The sequence below is a fragment of the Limulus polyphemus genome, unplaced genomic scaffold (genome assembly GCF_000517525.1).
Source record: "Limulus polyphemus unplaced genomic scaffold, Limulus_polyphemus-2.1.2 Scaffold684, whole genome shotgun sequence".
Classification (NCBI taxonomy): Eukaryota; Metazoa; Arthropoda; class Merostomata; order Xiphosura; family Limulidae; genus Limulus; species Limulus polyphemus.
Genome location: NW_013666294.1, coordinates 102,029 through 108,660, shown reverse-complemented (window position 1 = coordinate 108,660; position 6,632 = coordinate 102,029). Strand labels below are relative to the sequence as shown.

The window sequence follows — 6,632 nt, the reverse complement described above, 5'->3', positions numbered from 1 at the left end:
TAACAGATAAACTATAAAGTTTTACTGAAAAAACGTTTAAAATGCATTTAGGAGGTTTTATGGATTACACAAAGGTAATTTGAGGTCTTTGAAATGAGGAAAAGTATTTTTAATTTTAACATGAAAATTACTTTGCACACGGACTATTCAAAACAAATACTCAATATATTCTTGGACAAATCTTGGTTGTTCATTGTATGTAGAACTCACAAGAACTTACAGTGTAGAAAACAATGAGTTAGTCCCAAGAACTTACTAACACATTACTGTTTCCTACATTGTACCAATAACTTACTAACTCATACTATTGTTTCATGCATTGTATGAAAAACTTACTAACTCATACTATTGTTTCATGCATTGTACCAAGAACTTACTATACATGCTATTGTTTCATGCATTGTACCAAGAACTTACTAATACATGCTATTGTTTCATGCATTGTACCAAGAACTTACTAACTCACACTGTTGTTTCCTGCATTGTACTAAGAACTTACTAATACCCACTATTAATACTCCTAACGTAAAATTTTGAAGCCATTAAGTTTTGCTATTGTTGAATTTGCAACTGATATTTATAGTTTTATGAAACTATGCTGAATGGCAAGATGTTCAAACTGTGAGCAAAAGTAGAGATGAAATAGTTCAGTTCATGCTTCTTCATTTTAGTAATCATTGGATCCCTGTTGGATATGATGCTGAAAATTTATCAGTAGTTAGGATGAGATCAGTACTTTAGAGTAAACTATGGTCTTGCTAGCTGGCTTTCATTGAGTTTGTGTCAAATTTTTAACACTTCTCCAAAAGAAGCACCAGTTGTACATGTTTTATATTAAAGCCAAATGTCATTTTATTGGAAAGTTTATAAAAGATGCTGTAATATGTCATAAGAAAAGTTGTGAGTTTGCAGAATAATGAAAATCTGAAGCCACTGAAACAGATAGAAGTTGAAATTACTGTCAGATGCTTGACAGAAGGTTGAGAAAAGCTTTTCTTTGTAAATGTGGGGAGCTCTTTAGTTCTTTGTATATGGGTTTGATCATTTTGACCAACTTTGTAACCACCATGTAACCATCAAATTATACGTACTATAACTTCTAATGTATTAAGTATATCTTCACATAATTTGGCAAGCTTTTAGTAAATATTACAAGCCTTTTATACACAAAAAATAAGATTTTTAAATTAAGCACTTTTATTATAGGGTTTGTCTGTAAACTTATAAAGACTTTACTGAGTCAGTCCAAGTGCCAGGTGATTTTCATGTTAAGAATAAAAATACATTTTTTGTCTTACATCTTCAAAATTAATTTCTGTTTTTCCTAACTTCTAGAACTCCCTTAATTAATATCAGAAGTTGTTTTTTAGTAAAACATTATATTTTATCTGTTATTTGAAAAGTATGAAATAAATCTAAATTACCTTTTTTATTTATTATCTGGAATGACTGCACATTGTAATAGGCTATTTACTCTCACAGCCAAAGCTAATACTTTTCAAAATTGCCACTAACTCATTTTATTGTCTTACAACTGTTCTTTAGACCCTCTCAGAACATGGCAAAAGCTATTATCACAGCTGAACAGCTTTGTGTAAATATACAATCAAGTTACCAGCTTGTTTGTTGAATTACACAATGATGCCAATATTGTGTGCAAGAAATCATGATTATTTTGTTTATTTAATTTTTATTTTATTTAAGTTTTTTTATGTAAGCTAATAAGTTTCTAATTATTACATTTTAGTAACTTTTATAATAATAAGTAAAAAAATATACACTAAAAAAACAAGAAATTTGGTATTTACCCTTGAGTTCTTGTTTTTTTTTTTGCTCTTGGACATTCTTCTAAACTTAACCCTACTTATTTGTGACAATGATAGTAATATACATGAAATAATTGTTATTTATTTCAAATTTACAATAAAGAACACAAAGTATCAACATGTTTAGAAAATATAATATCCTAAAACCACTCTAATTTAACTGGTTTTCTAACTATGCCTTATGTGGGTTAAAATGATCCCATTAGCTGATTGAGCAACAATGAAACTGTAGGTTGAATAATTTAAAAATTGTCATTGGAACAAGTTAACCTTGTACAGAATTCTGTAAATCAAATCTTCTCTTCCTATTGGTTATAAATATTCCAATAGTAAATGTTAAAGACAATTATTGACATTTTTTGAAAGAGGATGTGATGGGGACATGATATGTGGGTTTGACTTTATTTTTTGTATCTCAGCAAATCAAGAAAATTGGAAGTTATAACTTAACATTATGGCTTGGAAATAGCCATACTCCAACTGTGTAATTTGTGCCTGTCAGAAGATCACTGAGGGCAGAAAGAAAATCTAAAATTGGCAATTTAGAGTTAAGAAGTGTCACATTAATCAGAGAAGTAAAGATTAAGAATTTATTTAAATATTTCTTTTTGAAATGAAGAAATTAAAACATATATTAAAAGTTGAATTATAAACTGTTTTGATGCCATGTTTTTTAACATACATTGATAATAAAGTTTTTTTGTTAAATTTTGAATGAGGTAACTCTGTAAAATGTCATGATTTGCACTTTGACCTTACCTAATGTTACACGGTTAATCAATATTGTATTACACCTCAAATCAGATATACCCTTCAGTAACCAAGTATTGAAAGATTTTGAAATGCTTAAGCCTCAGTTATTTGCTCCTGTAGATGACAGCTGAGGGTTGCTTGTCATTTACTTGACTTGGGTGGTTGCTTAATTTCTCTCATTGTGACATATTTTGTAAGAGGTGAATGGAAACTGTCAGATGGAAGAAATTCTAGAATACTTTACTGCTATGGGTTAAGTGTCATATGATGATGGAGGAGAAATAAAATAGAGACATGTTGAATATTTTTGGCACAAAGTAACACATTTAGTTGATGAGGATAAAAAGAATGCAAGTATAAAATTTTTTTAAACATTTCTTGCTTCTTTCACATGGAAATGCTGATCATAAGTTTGGTTTTTCAACCAGTAATGCCATGCTAACAGAAGAGAGAGGACTTCTTAAGTAATGCGATTATGAAGGTTCCTTCAATTAGCCAAAGATGCAAATAAAATAACATTTTTGCAGTGTATCCATTTCAAAAACATTGTTAAGTAGTGTTTAGATATGAAAGTCAGTGTTATAGAGCATTTACAGAAAGTTAAGAGATGAAAAACCTGTCATGAAAATGATCAAAGAATGAAGGGAGGGAATAGATATTGCCATAATAAACCAAAATTCTAGCACAAAAGTTGATCTAGGAAGAAATAAGAATTTATCAGTTTATAAAAAGAGAAAAAGACTATACTCTTGAAAAGACTGAAACTAAAGTAATGTTCTACTTTTATGGTTTATATGAACCATTCAAAAAATAAACTACTGGTACACTATTTTATTAAAGAACCAATATTTTGAGGATTTAAAGAAAAGAACTGTGTTTTTATGGTTTAAAGAATTGATATAAAATAATAAGTTGTAATTAGTAACCATTTTCTAACTTTTATTAGCTATTTATTGCAGTTGAGTCTGTAGAAAATCTTTACTTCATAAAATTACTGCCGTCCAGTGGTACAGAAATAATCCGAAGGCTTATAATGCTAAAAACGGGGTTTTGATGCTGTGGTGGGCACAGCACAGATAGTCCATTGTGTAACTTTGTGCTTAACTGCAAACAAACAAATAATAAAATTACCAGAGCTGCCTAAACCATTATGTATATGGTAGTTTCAAACATCTTGAATTTTTTGCTCTTTTTATCTCTATGGTTATTGTTGTAAAATCAGAGGAACATGGCACAGTAGAAAAGTTATGCTCTCATATTTTACAGTTTAAAGAAGTGTTCATCATGACAGTAAAGTTGTAAATAGAAAACAATCTTCAACTGATCTCAGAATTTATCATTTTGTTGATATTTGATTTGTAGCTGTACATTGTAGAGCTGATAGATTTCAGTCTTTTTTTTTAAATAACTATAGCTAAAATTTTTCTTAGAAACTTCTAAAGTTTCTACTTGAAAATGACTTTTGTTGAACTGCACTTTTTGAAAGTATAATAAACCATAATTTGCACAAAAATAGACTATGAATTTTTTATACTTGCTCTTTTGTTCTTTAATATCATTACTTAGAATTTGTTACATACATCAAGGACATCCTTTGTCTTGTCTTATGCTGTTTGTATTAGAATGACAAAGTCTTAGAATAATGTGTCATTTATTTATATATATTGTTTTTAGAATCCTGTTCAGCCCAAAATAGTGAATTATACAAATCATTTCTAACATTATAAACTTTGTTTTGAAGATGATTAATTAAATAGAGATTAAGGTGCTTTAGTTTTACAAACTATTGGATGAAATTGTTTGAAAATTAAGAATAACTTTCCGCAGATTATGCAGTTTCTGTAAAAATAAGATATATTAATGGGTGTTACTTGTATGGATTTACAACTTTCAAAAATAAAAAAACAAATCATGTTTCATTTGACATGTGTTGTAAGGAAATGTTTATAAATTTAACAGTTTTGGCTTTGTTAAACCAATGTGAGCTTATGGTATTGAAGAAGTTTTACTTTAATGAGAGACACTTCAAGGAAATACTACATTTCCCCACATATTTAAGTGTCTGTGATAATTATTTTACCAAACATTGTGATATTTACACCTTTTAGTGTCCAGACCTAGCCAGTTAATGGGTGGACCTAGTCAGGAAAAGCGACATCTGGGACATGTTCTTTTAGAAATTCTCAGTAAAAATGATCCCCAAGAATGTGAACAGGAACTTCAGAAGTTGAAACGAGAATTGGACATGAAAAGTGAGTAGAACAATATAATAAAATCCAAATGCTCATGTTGGTCAGTAACTGTCTATAAACAGTATGTAAAGGACTGGGTTAGTATTGTTTAGTAATTATAAAATACAACAACAAAAACACTATTTGAAAAATCACCATGGTGGTAAACCAGTAATTTCATAGTAGTAAAAAGGAAGAAATTACAAAAGTTCCCATTATTCTTAATTAAAAGCTTACTTGGGGGTGGTCAAAAATATATTTGATATACATTCTGGGTCCATTAATAATACAAATTCATTTTTAAGCATCTTACAAAAAAATCTTTTGTTTTCTGATCTTTCCATTAAGATGTTTGGTGAAGCTTGTTTTAATTTTATGTTGTGTTTTGTGTCTTTCGTTTTGTATAGTTTCTTATTTTTTTACTGTCTGTATCCATTAGATTTTAATCAGTTGTTGTTTTCAGTTTAATTTCTATCCTGTTTTCAAGATGTGGTTTTTGTGTTTCACTGGTATCTTCTAGTCATTCATGAAGAGCTTGTTAGTAACCATTATATTGAACATCAGAATTTTTTTATCTCTTTACTTTCCCCAGGTTTCTGTGAACATCTAGATTGTGACCTAGTTTGTTAGATTTAAGATGATTGATTTTTAATTATGGCATGGTAGTTTTTATGTGTCGGTTAGATAGATTTACAATGTTAATATCAACAAAAAAAATATTCACATTGAAATAATTTTACGTTTGTAGCGTTTAAAACTGAAATTATTTTCTGTGCATTATTACTAATTTTTCTAAAGTCCTCACCATATGAAGTAATTATCATTATTAATTTTTAATCATAAAAACTTTTTTTAAGTATTTGTATGCATCGCTTTAGGAAAGATCCCTATTGAGTCAACATCTAGTCAGGTGACTGAGGAGTCAGCTGAAAATAGTCCTTCAAAAGGTGAGAGATTTGTATTTATGAGCTAAGGTAGTCAGTTTTAAACTGAATAGCAAGAATATAACAATGCAGCATAACATTTCACATCATATTCTTGCAGAAGTATCTTGATTTTGATGGTAAGTTTTAATATATATTGTAAATATTATGTTTTTTTTTCTCCACAGAAATTCCTGTATCTAAAAGACCTAAACTTCTAGCAAGAAGAAGACACACAACTGAAGGACCTCCTGAGATGTGTTCTCTGCTACCAGGGCGGTCCACCAGTGAAGAAGGGTAAGCTTAAAGATGTTATACATAGTCTAAACTGCCTTTCCAATAAACACTTTTGATTTGTTAATTTTCAGTGTTCTTTATTATAAATTTATGTACATCACCAAGCCCTGGTCATTCAACAAATAGCCATGGGGATTTATTCAGTAAATAGCCCTGGGACTTTATTCAACAAATAGCCCTGGGGATTTATTCAGCAAATAGCCCTGGGGCTTTATTCAACAAATAAGAACCAGTGGTGAAACCACAGCACAATGCTATCACTGGGAAATGAAATGGTTGTTCTCATGTGGCCTTTGTATTCTCATCAGCTCAGGTAACATAATCAGGGGTTTGTACATTACCATGAAGAGTAATATAGGCCTCACCTGTCCATGGGATGTATTGTGACTAGTTTTTATCACATGTCGTTACTCCAATGTACAGATTTTTGGGATTTGTATTCTCATATTTTAACATGTGAATATACTGGATGATGTTGGAAAACATAATGAGAGTAGTGTGTAAAGCATTTGTTATATTAAATTATGGTAAAGCAATATGATATGCTTTATCTCTGGCATTTCTTACATCATTGATGGATCCTTCACCAAGGGTTTCAACAC

The 6,632-nt window shown here is 29.8% G+C and overlaps 1 pseudogene; it reads left to right on the top strand.

Moving 5' to 3' along the window:
- The window catches only part of LOC106459934, a 107,758-nt pseudogene that overhangs the window by 41,698 nt on the left and 59,428 nt on the right, over positions 1 to 6,632 (top strand).